General features: G+C 42.8%; 1 protein-coding gene across 1 annotated transcript in view; it reads right to left on the bottom strand.

The window, feature by feature from the left end:
• ARHGAP20 (Rho GTPase activating protein 20) overlaps nucleotides 1-15,834 on the bottom strand; it is a 60,402-nt gene that overhangs the window by 34,191 nt on the left and 10,377 nt on the right.

Genomic DNA, 15,834 nt, shown 5'->3' with positions numbered 1-15,834 from the left:
GAGAGTTTAACAGCCCACATTAAGTGGTTACTAAATCCATGATCCAAATGTCATTTATGCCAATGGGAAGCTTTCCCCTGATTTCAGTTGATGATTACTTCAGCCTATCTATGATTTAGATTAAGCTATAAGATGCCTCAAGGGAACAATCTGTTCCGAGGTGGCTCAGCTGGAATGAGCTATTGCAGGTATCTCGGCTGTAAGACATCCCTCTCAGAGACTGCTCATGCTCCATCCTAAACCTCACTCCATTGTTTTTATTTATTGTTCTGTACCAGAACTTCTCTCCGCTGATGATATCACTGCAGTGACAGAAGTCGATTTCCTCTTATGACGCAGCACCAACACTCTCCCCATGACTGATACCTATTGAAATAAAATGCCATTTTGCTTTTTAACCTCTGAAGTCCTTCACAAGAGGTAGGTGAGAAATCCACCTTTTCAGTAGCAGAGTAGTAAAATGGCAGCTATTCAAAAGGCTGAAACCTGAGTCAGCCCAGCCACGTGAGAGGCTGCACTTGGTCTGTCAAACACACATACATAATACCTTTCAAATTCCTCCTACAGTGAACAACATAGCCTTTATTAATTTCACACATGTGTTCTGTAAGCAAAACTACTGCGTGCCTCCAGCTGTGCTGAAGCCTGAGTAAGGGCAGAAGCTCTTTCCAATTTTCACAGAATCAATCATAGAATCATAGAATATCCTGAGTTGAAAGGGACTCAGGAGGATAATCAAATCATAGAGTCATAGAATAGTTTGGGTTGGAATTGACCTTTAAAGGCCATCTAGTCCCATCCCCCTACAATGAGCAGGGACATCTTCAAGCACATCAGATTGCTCAGAGCACTGACCAACCTGACCTTGAATCTTTCCAAGCATGGGGCTCTTAACACCTCTCAAGGCAACCTTTCTTATACGCCACCTTTAGGTACTGCTCTAAGGTCTTCCGGGAGCTTTCTCTTCTCCATGCTGAACAGTTCCAATTCTCTCAGCCTTTCCTCACAGGAGAGGTGTTTCAGTCTAATCATCTTCATGGCTCTCCTCTGGACCCAGTCCAACAGGTTTGTGTGCTTTCTGTACAGAGGACCCCAGAGCTGGACACAGAACTTCATGTGGAGTCTCACCAGAGGAGAGTAGAGGGGCAGAATCACCTCCCTCGACATGCTGGCCACACTACTGTGTCCCCCAGGACACAGTTGGTCCTCCTGGTTCCCAGGGCACTGCTGACTCATATCCAACTTGCCATCAACCAGGACCCCCAAGTCCCTTTCCACAGTTTTGCTCTCCAGCCCCTCATTCCCCAGTCTGTACATACATCTGGGGTTGCCCCGTCCCAGGTGCAGAATCCAGCACTTTCCCTCATTGAACTTTATGTGGTTGGTGATTGCCCAGCCCTTGCAGGCCCCCCTGCCTTCAAGGGAGTCAACAGCTTCTCCTAATTTAGTGTCATTGACAAACTTACTCAGTGTACCTTCGAGTCCTGCATCCAACTCATTTATGATGATGTTGAAGAGAATGTGCCTACACACATAGAGCTTGCAGCATAAATCTAACCTTTTCTTGGCTAAAGGCTAGAAAGGTCACCAAGCAGAACCTCTGCCAACCCTCCTCACCGTGTTCAGAGACAACAGAACTTATTTTCTATATCTCAAAGGCCACTTTTGAATGGTTCTAAAAAATGTGCAATGTATCTTTTAGGAATAATAAAGTCAATGAATATTCAACCTTAGTGTCTCTCAGTAAAGCATTCACTTTACCATCACTGAGTTGCAGCTTTGGGCTACAGCAACCCACTGAGAGAAGCAGGAGCTACTCACATCCTTTCAAGGCTAGTGAAACAGCAGCTATCTGCACAGTAAGAAACGTCTACAGTTAAGCCCACATCATGGATTTTTGCCAAAATGGATTATCAGTCAGGGACAACGTGTGATTTGTGACCATTAGAGACATCCCCAAAAGCAAGCCAGATCTAGAAGGTAAGTTCCTCCATTTTCTTAATAGAGCTTATATTGGAAATCAAGTAACAATATTTGCACTTTTTTCCTGTGCCTCCTACTCAGATCCTTAAGCTCCTAAAAGTCCTGTGAGAAGGAACTTCAATAACAGCTTAATAGATGCTTGCTTCATATATTTGCTAATGAGGCAGGTCCTGCTAACTGGAGCTTGGAAGCCAAGATGGTTTACAGCTGGAAATCCTTTAACACATATTACCCATATTGCACGGCTAGAGGGTGTTTTGCATTCAAGATGCTTAACTAAATAAAGTACTGAGAACAATTCTTCAACCAACCAAAAGCAAAGAGCTCCAATGTGGTGTGCAAGAGCTCACCAAATAAGATGAGATAAGATGAAAAAAAACTCCCAAACCCCTAACACAGCAGTGAGTACTGATCTGCCTTGAAGAGCTACTTACAGTGCACCACAGTGCAATGTTAAGACTGTCAGGACTTTGACATATATCAAACTTCATTATAAATGATAACTTGGATGTGACTTGCACTATATTCTAGCCAACTTGACTAAATCACCACAGATTTTGACAAAATCATCACACAAAACAGAACATCATGTTCTGTACGCAAAAAGAAGAGTGAAAAACAAAATGAAAGAAGATCTTTTCTTGTACACTCAAAAGAACTGTCTGTGCTTGGGACTGAACACAAGACAACGGAGATGGTCCTGTTCATGCTCCCAATTAATTTAGCCTCTATCATGTTTCCAGCTTGTTAAAGCATATGGCTTGAAGATTCAGTCCCCATGCTAGAAGGGCTGTGAAGAGAAAGGAGGCTACAACTGCATTTCACACAGCAGTCCTACCTCCAAAATTTATCAGCAAGGGACTTCATCTTTGAAAAACAGCTGAGGAACAAGCAAAGCCCCGTGTAGGTTCCTAATCCTTTGCTCAAACCAGCTGTAGATGGAAAAGGGCAGAAACGGAAATACTACATGGCTCTGCACATTAATGCTATCTAGCTCGAGATGTTCTTGTGACATGGCTTCTGGCTTGGCACAAACTCACAAATCCTCTATAGATGGAGTAAGGAGCTGAAAATAGGGATGCCAACAGTCATGCCCATTTCCCATGACTTGCTCAGTCCAGCCTGCTCCATCCCCACTACCTGTTCAGCATGACCATGCAAAGCCCCGTTGGCTTCATGAACAGGCATTCAGAGCTCCTTTCACCATAAACTAGGCAACATGCAGACAAGGCTCACCCACACAGAGCAATATGCAGCTCAGAGCCCTACTTAGACTGGCAGATATTTATATATACATATATATAAAGATCCTGTGCATTTTTAAAGGTGCTAACTACTCCTTTCTGTCACTGCCTCCCAAACATGGCCAGTGAGTGCCCTCAGTGAGTCACCCACATGCTCAGGATCTGCCCATTTCAAGTCCTCATCATCCAGAATATGCATTTAATGTAAGTTTATATGGCACTTTATTGTAATAAATAATAACTATACCTAGAGGGTGGAAGCAAGCAAAAAAAGTATAAGCTTGGAGTATAGGAGCATGTTCCAGGAAGGTGGTAGGTAAGATATGGGCCAACACAAAGTTAGTATGCAATTGTAAACCTATACCGACTATTTATAGAGGAGACTTGAATAGACAAGCATAAAGCTGTCTTAATCACATGGGCTGCCAACCTGTTTCTGAAAATCTGCTGTCAATTGATCCCTGCTATGCCAAGGGAGCTTCGTTCTGAGGATGCTGGGCATGTTTGCTTGCTGTTATCTATGGTAAATCTTATGCAGTTGAAGAAGCACTTTATGAAAACAGTGCAGCATTCCAGAAATAGCAAGTCTATTTTCTGCAGCACTCTGTTAAAGTCCCCTAGGCCATCACTGTTGTGCGTACAGTAGCTTTTGTACCATGAGGTAAGTTGGTTTTTCAAAGAGCATTAGTTACTAACTTTTAAAATGCCTGCTTCTGCTTTATAAGTGTTCTTTACTGGTTGCAACTTCTTTTTTCCAAGTAATGTATTTGAACAAACCCAAGGCAGTCACCCCTTACCCCTACATTTTTCCTTATGGTCAGTGTATCTCACAGAGACCTCTCTGCCCTGAAGCATGCGTTGGCTTCAGTTCACAGCCTCTAGTGCAGGGCTGTCCTCACTTTCTCTGTGCAAGTAGCTGGACCTCAGAAAGATACAGTGGAAAATACTGCACCCAAGACCAAGCAGTGAGTCCCAACAGGGTCACAGAGACTGTGGACCAAAATGTGCTGCAACCCTCTCTCCAGCACTAGCAGGGCAAGCACAAGCCTGAACAATGGAAGGAAGATAAATATTAATTAGGAGCAAGTTTTACTCAGATAAATAGACAAATTTACATTTTAGGGCAGAAATCAGTTTATCTATATTTTACACATCATTTATATTTAGGAAATTGGATACCACTCCTCTGCTCCTAAAACCTGATGTACTCATTTTAATGCTATACACATTGAAAAAAATATTCCAACTTCGATTATAATAGGATTCTAAAAATTGTTTTGTATAATCTCTGCATGATATCAAAATCTTATTAAATATAATAAAAATTATTATGATGAATAACATGATTAACACTAAATGTTCCAGGTGTCGAGGCATGTAACTGTATTACTCTTCTGTAGTCTAGCAGTAAAATACCACATAGCTGTAGGGTAAAATGCATCGTTAAAACAAAATCCTTGCACATTTCAGGATGGAAGCTTGGCAGCTTAACTGAAAACAAGCTCCACTTAAATAATTTTTACATAGCCAAAAGGACAATATTCTCCGCAGAGCAAATATGCACTACAGCGTGGAGGCTGGAGACAGGAAACACGCTTGTGGTTTGGTTTGCTTCCAAGGCTTTTTGTTTTATTTTAACAAACAGCTGCAAGGTGTTTATTCTGAAAATTTAGCACAAGGGTAAAATTCTCTATTGGTATAAATTAGCACCACACATTTTGGTCATATTTTGCCTGTTCCCACCAGAAAATAAATTAGTGCAAGTTATTTAAACCCTATTGAAAAGCTCTTGCAGTGTGGGTGTCCTCCAGTTCTGCTATATAGCTCTTACAGTAATCAACAAGTTCAAGGGGTTTTGGTTCAAGTCCCCTTGAGCAAGGGGGAGGTTTAGGAGATGACATATGCACATGCAGAAATCAATAAAAGTTTTTTGGCCTTTGGAATAATTGTTCCTCTGTTCACCACTGCAGCCCCCCCTCATTTTTACTGACTGACATAGTAGCAACACCTTGAGTTACTCAGTTTCCCAGTTGCACCAGGGAAATGCAATCCAGGCACTGTCTATCCAAACAGAGATTTCATTGTTCAGGCAAACAGAAAAACTCAAAAAAAATGATTAACCAAAAAAGCAACCTTTGGGGGGAAAAAAAGAAAAATAATAAAGAAAAAAAAAAAGGAAAAAGGTAGGATAAACAAAGGGCAAAGAAAAGGCCCAAACTTAACACCCCAGCCCTGCAGTTCTTCACTATTGTTGTCTGGGCTTTTTTGAGCTTCTCATGGCCTACAAGAAGTCTGGAGGCACAGGCTACTTTTGCTACTTTCAACACACCTTCTTCCTACCCAGTCTGAGGAGGGATACAGGGAAGCACTTCAGGATCTCAGGTTCACTCATGTCCCATTAGAAGGATCAAGTATTATTTTAGTAGGCTGAAGGGATAAGGTTTCTGTTCTACCTTAATTTTTTTGAGAAGCAGTAATTGCAATTGGGACATTTAATCCCACTTAATTACAATCGGGACATTTAAAAGCCGAGCTCAACTCCATTGATTTTGACTTACCTCATGGATGAAGCTAACCTTTTATTCAAAAGGGGTTTACATATATCTTCTTGCAAACTGTATTACAAGAGTTCAGCATAGGTCATATAATAAGCCAGGAACTCTGGGTTACCAAAAATAGCTAGGACATGCTGCAGATCTCTACAGAAACAAGTTATTTCAAGCTGATGTGCACATGAACTGAAAAGATTGGTGTGGGAATCTTAGGAAGTCCCTTGAGACCATCATGTATGGTTGTTAATGAGCCTGCATGTATCTGCCTGCCCTATTGTCTGCAGCTACCTGTCACACAGGCTGTAGATGGGTAAGAATAAGGCACTTGTGTGACTACGTCCTTTAAACCAGGAAATGGCATTTTCTAGGTGACTGCCTGGGTTTACAGCCTGTCAGTCACCTCATTCATATATCAGATAATACCAGTACCAGGAGGGCTGCTCACAGCCTCTCAAAGTCTCATTGCTCAACCATTCTGCCCCTTTAGACTCTGATTTTCCCATTTTCCAAGCAGTAATTCAGCTAGGCTCTTCTTCTCCTTGGCTCATGTCATCTGGGTAGTCAGCAGTTAGGCAACAAATTTTAATAAAAAATACATTCAAAACAGTGCAAGACTTCAAATATGTGGCCAGGTAAAGCAAACCTGGAATCCACTAGCTGTTGTTCCTTAACTGCCCTTTTTCAGGAGAAAACTTGCTGATTATAGACAAAGTAATCACACACAAAGTGACCTAGAAATAGCTGCATGTACTGCCTCTAAAAGATAAGCTCCTTCACCATGCTTTATCCTTCCGCAAACTACAGCTGCCACTGGAGCCACTGCTGACCAGCATTGCCTGTATCCCCAAAACATAACAGCAACTTGGGAACAGTATAGAGAGGAAGTTCACTTATGTAGGAATGGTGTGAGGAAGGCCAAGGCGAAGCTGGAACTGGACCTGGCAAGGGACGCAAAGAATAACAAGAAGGGCTTGTACAGGTATGTCAGCCAGGAAAGGAACCAAAGAAGGGGTTCCCCCCAATAAACAATGCTGATAAACTGGTAACAGCAGATGAGGAGAAGGATGAGGGACTCAACAAACCTTTTGCCTCAGTCTTCAATGGCAGTCTTCAGTGGTTCTCTTCCCACACCTCTCAAGTGGATGGACAGCAGGATGGGAACTGGGGGAGAAGAGAGATTCTCACTCAAGAGAAGATCAGGCTCATGACTACCTGAGGAACCTGGATGGACATAAATCTATGGAACCTGATGAGATGCATTCGAGAGTCCTGAGGGAATTGGCTGATGTAGTTTCCAAGCCACTCACCATGACATTCAAAAAGTCATGGCAGTCAGGTGAAGTCCCCGGTGAGTGGAAGAAGGGAAATATTGCACCCATCTTTAAAAAGGGTAGAAAAGAGGACTCTGGGAACTAAGAACCTGTCAAACTCACCTCTGTGCCTGGGAAGATCATGGAACAAATCCTCCTAGAAACTATTCTAAGGCACATTGAGAACACGGTGGTGATTTGAGACAGGCAACATGACTTCACCAAGGGCAATTCCTGCCTGACCAACCTAGTGGCCTTCTACGATGGAGCGATTACAGCAGTGGACAAGGGAAGAGCTAAGGATGTAATCTAACTGAAAGGACAGATCACAGAATATTCTGAGTTGGAAGGAACCCACAAGGACCATCAAGTCCAACTCTTAAGTGAATGGTCCATATGGGGATCAAACCCACAACCTCGCTGCTATTGGCACCATGCTCTAACCAACTGAGCTAATCTCAGGGTCAGTGGACTTCTGTAAAGCCTTTGACATGGTCCTCCACAACATCCTTCTCTGTAAACTGAAGTGATGGATTTGATGGGTGGACTGTCAGATGGATTAGAAATTGGATGGTCGCATCCAGAAGGCAGTGGTCAACCCCTCAGAGTCACAATGGACACAGCGACAAGTGGTGTCCCTCAGGGGTCTGTATTGGAACCAGCATTATTTAATATCTTCATTAATGACACAGACAAAGGGATCAAGTGCACCCTCAGCAAATTTGCAGATGACACCAAGCTGAGTGGTTCAGTTGACAAACCTGAAGGAGGGGATGCCATCCAGAGGGACCTGGACAAGGTTGAGAAGTGGGCCCAAGGGAATCTCATGGGATTTAACAAGGGCAAGGTACTGCACCTGGGTCAGGGCAACCCACAGTATATCAATACAGGCTGAGGGATGAAGCACTGAGAGCAGCCCCAGGGAGAAAGACTTGGGGGATCTCATGGATGAGAGATTGACATGAGTCAGCAATGTGCACTCAGCTCAAAAAGCCAATTGTATTATCCTGGGCTGCATCAAAAGCAGCATGGCCAGCATGGCAAGGGAGGGGATTCTGCTCCTCTACTCTGCTCTTATGAGACCCCACTTGGAGTACTGCATCCAGCTCTGAAGTCCTCTGCACAGGAAGGACATGGACCAGTTGGAACAAGTCCGTAGGAGGGCTACCAAGATGATAAGAGGGAGGGAGCACCTCTCCTACAAGAGAGAATTGGAATTGTTCGTCCTAGAAAAGAGAAGGCTGTGGGGTGACCTAATTGCAGCCTTCCAGTACCTGAAGGGAGCCTACAAGAAAGATGAAGAGAGACTATTTATGAGGTCATGTAGTGACAGGACAAAAGGGAATGGCTTCCAGCTGGAAGAGGGTAGGTTTCAATTAGTTGAAATTATTAGTTGAATAATTAGTTGAAATTATTTCCTAGGAGGGTGGTAAGGCACTGGAACAGGTTGCCCAGAGAAGTTGTGGATGCCCTATCCCTGGAAGCACTCAAGGCTGGGTTGGACTGGGGCCCTGAGCAAGCTGGTCTAGTGGAAGGTGTCTCTGTCCACAGCAGGAAGGTTAGAACTAGATGATCATCAAGGGCCCTTCCGACACAAGCCATCCTATGATTCTGTGATTCTGTGAACTGTGGGACACTGTGGGATGAACTTCACAAAGCCCCACCACAGACGTGAAGAGAGAATCTGCCCAGCCCTTGTACTGGCTCAAGTTTTTAAGGATCACTTCTTTAAGAGGGATGACCAATATGGGTGTCATATGGAAGACAGGACTGTCACTTCACCTGTCCCAGCCATAACAGGAACAAATCTGGCTTTGGTTTGCCTCAAGGGCTTTAAACTATATTTTAATACTAATACTACAACACAGGAATTATCCTATTACAGAGAAGAGATTACTTGATATACCTGCTGTTGCCAGCTATTGCAAGCATAATGACCCAGATTCCTTATGAATAGCCGTGCAGCCACATGCACCTGTTTCACACTCTGTAACTATCTGCCTATCTATTCAACAAGTTTTTTACATAGCTACTCAGGTATGTTAGTCAGAGGTTCCTATGCTGCCAGTGATCTGAGCTGTGGAAAAAAGCTATTAGAGGATTTCCAATATCCCTACACCTTATGATGGTAGTTACCTGTTCAGTGCTGCCAGCAATCATGCTGTACTGGGACGTGTGAAAGCACAACTCCAGGTGTTTGGGAGCTCTGGTCAGCAGGAGAGTGTCTAAAGAACAGAGGCACTTGAGAGATCAGGAAGCCTCTGAGACGATGTTTTTTCAATCATGGGTTTAGATTCAGGTACTGAAATTATTATCATGTCTTGCCCTTGAGGCTTATTATCCCTTATTGGATCTAGCCCCTGGTACTCAAACACCTAAGACATTGGCACAAAAGAGATCTAAAGACAGACTGTTACTCCCATGATATGATTACAATTCCTCACCAGCAGCTTTGTACACGAGGAAGCAGCTGGACCAAGAGAAGCAATATGTATCAGCCTGGGGAGAGTGTTCAATGTGTATTTAATGCTGACCCTTGTCAGAGGTGAGAGCACCAGAGGCTGCATATCAGCCTTCACATCATTAGAGCCCTTCTGCTTGTTTACACAAGATAAATGATCACAGAGCAGTCTGAACAAGTTGGTCTGTGATTTCCTCAGGTATGCTGCTGCCCAAACTGCTTGGCCAGACTGTCATCTGGCAGAGATTTTGTTGTCTAAAATCAGGGATACACAATGGCTGGACAACAGCTGCATTCTGCCAGACCTCAAGGCCTAATCCAGAAAGTCCTTAAAACGGTCTGCAGCCAAAAGCACATGTGGACACTGAGATATCTGGACAAGCACAGCCCTGCACTCATCATGATGAGCAGTGCCTCTCACTGTCTTGATCTTAAAACTGTCACAAACTGTATCCAGTTTAAAACTATATCAGTTTAAAGCACTAGTGTTAAACTATTAGTCACTTATTGAAAAATTAATCCCTTATTTAAACTTCAATACCCTGCTTCCAAGGCTTCCTTCTGGTTACCTCTAGTCCTTTCCATTTAATAAAAAAAGCAACATATCTCTAGGACTTGCAGCTCATTTCAATCTCCAGATCACTATAAGCCAGTTTCTACATCATAAATGAAGAACTGAGGGGTTTTGTCAAAAACCAACATATGCACACATACACACACTCAAAACAAAACAGAAAAAACGCAGCAGAGGGACAGGAATGCCAAACTCTAAGTTAAAAGGCCATTTGAGGCCTCAGAAAGTTCATTTGGTTCCTTGTTAACAGTTAATAAAATTTTATCCCAGCTACTATTAGGTAAAAATAAGTTTTGTGTTCAAGCACATGGTTTAAGGAAATAATACTCCAGTGTCATAATTAGATTAAATCAAGCATGAATTAGAAATACTATAAAAATGACAACTTGTACAATATCATCACAAGTTTTTTTAATTATGTGCAATTCCATTAAAAAGGAAGAGCAATTTGATACAAAATAACAATTAACCCCCCCCAATGCTATTTTTCTACAAATTCATATATCCTTACCTTATGACATACTGAGGGGAGAAATCCAGGAAATTTCTCATGTAGAGATTTCTGCCTATTCTGACTAAGCATAAAATGTTAAAACATCAAAACCTTTCATGAAATGAAAAAAATTTATTAAAAATCCTGATCAACTGTTTCGAGGGTGAATTAAATCTAAAAATTAGACCCAGAAGCAAAGAGCTTTTCATTTGCTTTGTTGACTGAGTCTTTAGGAACAGGATTTCCCCTCCTTATTGGTGACTAGCTGGAGCTTTGTGGAAAAAGTATCATAAATCAAGATAAAATGAGTGGTGACTGTATTCAATCCCTCACATTGGGAAACTATTTTGTGGGATTTTGTCCTTTTTCTTACTTTGATTCATAAAACAGCTCTTCTGTATTTTTGAGTGTATTGGGTCCCTCCAAGAAAATACTGTAAGATGAGGGGTGGAGGACACAGGGTTGGAGGTGCTGCCACTTTGATTTTCACCTTGGAGGACCACTCTGACAATGGTGACAGCCCTTCTTCTTCCCAAAAAACCTCAAGCCCTGTGGCTTCAGGAGGACTTGTCTTGAAAGGACTTCCTTCCATGGCATGCCTCTTCTAAGGGTCAATGAAGGTGCCGTAGAGGCCTCATCCCTTGTGACCACACCTTTTGGGTGGCTGGGGGCACAGGAGGAGGCTTTAGAGATGCCGTCTCAGTTGTGTGGGTGAGTGCCCAGCATTACCTGCCCATCCCTTGCTATCCCAGTTACCCTCTCACAATCCTTGGTGTGGCAGACCAGGTGTGGACCTGGTGTGGACCAGGGAATAGCCCCAAGGCAGGGCATGACCTTGACTGCCCCAAACAGAGGGAATCTGCCTCTGCTGCCGAAGGCACCAGCGTAAAGTGAACGTTTGCCCCATTGGCTTCTCCCCTCCCTGCTCTTCTGCAGCTTCAAGGGAACCCCCTCCCACCCAAACTGTGGCATCAGCATTTGGAATGGGAGCAGGCTGGGATAGTACCTCTCCATGCTAACTCCCACTCTTGGTTCTGAGCCCATGCCTTCCTGCTGCTGGCTGCTCCGGAGGCAAACCCCAACTGATCACACCTGTATGGCACACACAGAGACTGATACACATGGAAACTGGCACACACACAGAGCATGACAGCCTTTGCCCCTCAGAGCCCCTCAAAATCAGCCACGAGGTGTCACCTGTCTCACACCATCCCAGGGCTGTGCCCTGCAGCAGGGTGACCCTAAGCCATGCCCTATGAGCCACCAGCAGTGGCACCATCGACTGGCCCGGCTGAGGCGGCCCTGGTCAAAGGTGCCGCTCCTCTGCCTGACGGGTGGTGACCCTGGCAGAGGGGCGGCCCCAGCCCAGGGGGTGCCATTCACGCTGATTCTGATCTCACTCTGACAAACTCTGTCATGGTGCCTGTGGAGCTGTATGAGAGCAACACCCACCTCAGCATTGACAGACAAGGGAACGGGGCGGGGAGCCTCTTCCTCATGAAGGCCTTGTCCTGTATCAGCCGGTAAAAACGGCTGCGGCGTGAGGCACAGGGGCAGGTGCTCCTTCTCCACCCCTCCATGCCATAGTGCACCGGTGCTGAGCTTCACCAAACAAACACACCTCAGGAAATCACACTGTGAGGCAAAATTATTCACTATCATGGACGTGACTGAAGAATGAGCAAAATTATCGCAACCGAAATATCTATTTAACAAGCTAGTTGCTTGCAATGAGCTTTTATTCCTTTCCTCCCTGCAATCAGTTTTGCCTGAAACACCAAATACTCATCTTCCCTATAAAAAAGCCCTCTGGCGATTTACATTTATTAAAAGTCTCTATTTTTGTCTTCTTCTAGTCACATAGCTTGGATCATCCACATGTCTTCTGATTAAAACCCTGAAAACACAATGTCCAAGACTCTGGGAACACTCTGTATTTGACTAGCGCCAAGTGGAATGTATTACTAGATTATACATATGATCTTCGTTATCTAGGATATTTAGCCTTTGGCACAGGACCCCTGGAAGATAACATGCCAGAATCACTTACTGTGCACTGGGAGAAGGAAAAGCAGCCTCTCTGTGAATGGCATAACACTACTTCTACATAGCAAAGGGGAGAAAACACCTTGGAAACTTGTGAAATCCTCAGTTTTTACCTTCCACTTTTTCAACCATAAAAGCCACATAATAAAATTGGGTAGAGATGACATTTTAGGACCTTCCTTTTGGGGTTCTTTAGAAATTTGTTCAGAAAACCTTTTAAAAAATATACTTCAGTGTTTTTTTGAACAGCCTCTGCTTCCAGTTTACACCAAAATAACATCATAAATATGCTTCATGGTGTAAAAGAAGAGTTGTTTCATTTTTAGTATTTTAACACCTTTACTGTGTAAAGACACAGATCTCTAAATGGTCATGCAGACTCATAAATTGTGAAATTATATTAATAAATTTCAGCATGTAAAAATATCACTTTCAGTGATCTGGTCAGGTGTGCAATAGAATAGGGGAAGCTGCCAGTGACTGCAGCATATAGTTTGGCTGTCCCAGTGAAATATCTGAGATGGAAGCAGAAGTCTGACTACACAGACCAAAAACTTGGGTTTTGTCAAAAGTGAAAATTGTTTTGAGGGACAGCAGAACAAAGGCTGAAAATCTGACTTGAAACAAATCTTCATTATTCTGTATTAACTACTATGAGACGACAATACCTGATGCTTTAAATTCAGGCCTCAGACATTTCTGTTTCAAGCCTGTCATTTGTGTTGCACTGAACTATATCATTAAGTTGTGCAGGTTTCATTAAAGGACACCAAGAAACACTAAGAGGAAAATTACAACTGCAGAACAGGTCCAGGGCCAAATATAACTAACCCAAATCTTTTGCTGATTTCATACACATTAATGGAGTAAACAATCAAATTAACTTTTCCTGTATCTGAGAAAAATACCAAAAACTTACTTTTCCAGTGTATTTCTACTATAACTTTGCTCAAAGTGCTTCCAAAGAGGACATCTGATGATGTGGAACAGTCCTTAAATGCCTATTCATCACAATTTTGTGATGAAAAAGAAGCTGTGCAGAAAAAAAGGAAGAGAAACAAGAACAGGAAGCAATGGAATAGTCTCCATATTTTCACCTCTTGGGTGTAAGGGCCCAAATTCCACTATAACAGCTGTACTATTTACTATGTTCCTCTGCTGCCCGCAGGTACAAGTCAAGTGAGGCAGGGATTACAGCATGATTGGATATCCGTGCATCAACGTGCCACACAGCCATCCCATAATTCTTCTGCAGGCCAAATATCTTGGATCTATCTTTATATGGCTGATGTGCCAAGGTAAGATTTGTAAGGAAGGCTGAACTTTCATTAAACCAAACGCTATAGCTGGAGAAAATAAAGACAAGCTTTTAAGCACACAAGACTTTCGGATCTGCTTCTCTTTCAGGACTTGATAAGAGGACAATGGCACAAAACAAGCATCTGCTATGTCCAGCTAGATCATCTTGCCTTGGTCACATCCTTATGACAGATACAACAACATCACCACTAAAAATCCTTAATCCTCTGAATGCTACATAGACATCTCCAGATGTCACAATGGTTTCTTTGAATAAATAGCATTAATAAACTTTAAAATGCCCCAAAGTAAGTCTGTCCAAAGCAGATGCCAATGCATTTTATGAAAATGCTCTGTATATAAACCAGGGACACCTGACATATAAAGTGGTATAAAAATACAAACCAACTTGGCTTCTAAGTATTTCCTGCCCTTTTAAACTTTGCACTTGTTCATTAATTTCAACAAATATTGAGGTGAGCCAGCTGCTGAGGTGAGAGCATTCAAATAAATCCCTCACAGATGCTTGTTAACTTCAGATAGGAGCTTTATTATCTACAAGTCATTAATCAACCATTAACAAGTAAGTGTTATGGAGTCCCAGTATTAAGGTTCACTGCCAGAGAAGAATAATGGATTTTGCAGACTAGCTGTGTCTACAAGAAGGAGAACTAAGAGCTGAGACAGCTCTGAGGTAAAACATTTGGAGGAGATTAGAAAACATGAGAAGTCATTTTGTTGCTCTTCAGCTCTCCTTCAGAGAAAGCACTTCACAAGAGTTTAAGCATTTACACAACAAACTGAGTGGAAAGATCAAACTCATCCATCAGTTCAGTGATGAAGAGGCATGTGCTTTGTACAGCCAAACAGGGAATTCAGGCACAGGTTAGAATTGCTGCTCCTGTGAACAATAATAAACACCATCCAAAGTGTCACACTCTAACTCAAAAGACTCTGAAGCTACAAAACCACCCACTCTGACTTCAGGGTCCTCAGACTTCACCCAATACCTCTCACAAAGGCCACAGACTTCAGTTCAAACCAACTGCAGCAGCTAAATTGTTGCATGCCACAGACAGAGGACAGAAATGATTGAGGCAGCATCCATCAGTTATTAAAGCAGCAGGGTCGGTCAGGTAGGCAAAGCATTGCTCTTACTGCAGAACAAGGCAACATGCTCGCCTCTTCAGTCCTCTTCACCACAAAGTTTCCGCCAACTGGCCTTAAAAAAAAAGTCCTTTCACAAACCAGAAATAATTCTGACCTGGGCTATACAAGCAAGACATATTTACACTTCAGAAAGCGTAAAATTCTTAGGTGAAAACATACATATTGAGTGTGTATCACACTCGGTGCCTCTCCAGCTAACTCCAATTTCTGATATTTATGGAGCAGGCAATGAAACAAATTAAAAATCAGAACTAAAAAAAATGTTAATGTCTGAACCCCAGCAGGCAAATGAAATCTGCCTCTCCTATTTTGCAACTCTCTTTTTTTTTCACAGAGTACTTTCACAGTTTTCTGAAATACTGTGGAGTTCTACATGATATCAAACCAGGTACTAGTTAGATCAAACACAAACAACTTTCCAAAGCTCTGACTTCTTATACACTGACTACTTAACACACCACAGAGTAGGAAAAAATATTCCTTACAAAGCCATACTCTAATTTCCCTCAATAACATTTCTTCATAAAGAGCAATACACAGCTGGAAGCATTAACAGCCTGCCAGATGGTTCACTTCTCGATAAACACTTACATTTTGTAAGTTTAAAGTCTAATGAACTGTAGTACAGGAAGACAAAGTTATGTATGCAGAGTGGTTCAAATGGCAGGTCAGGGGCTGGGGCTGGACAGGGGACTAGCTCCA

The sequence above is a fragment of the Corapipo altera genome, unplaced genomic scaffold (genome assembly GCF_003945725.1).
Source record: "Corapipo altera isolate COAL_440 unplaced genomic scaffold, ASM394572v1 0, whole genome shotgun sequence".
NCBI lineage: Eukaryota > Metazoa > Chordata > Aves > Passeriformes > Pipridae > Corapipo > Corapipo altera.
The sequence above is the reverse complement of the archived record's forward strand: the minus strand, read 5'-3'. Positions and strand labels throughout refer to the sequence as shown.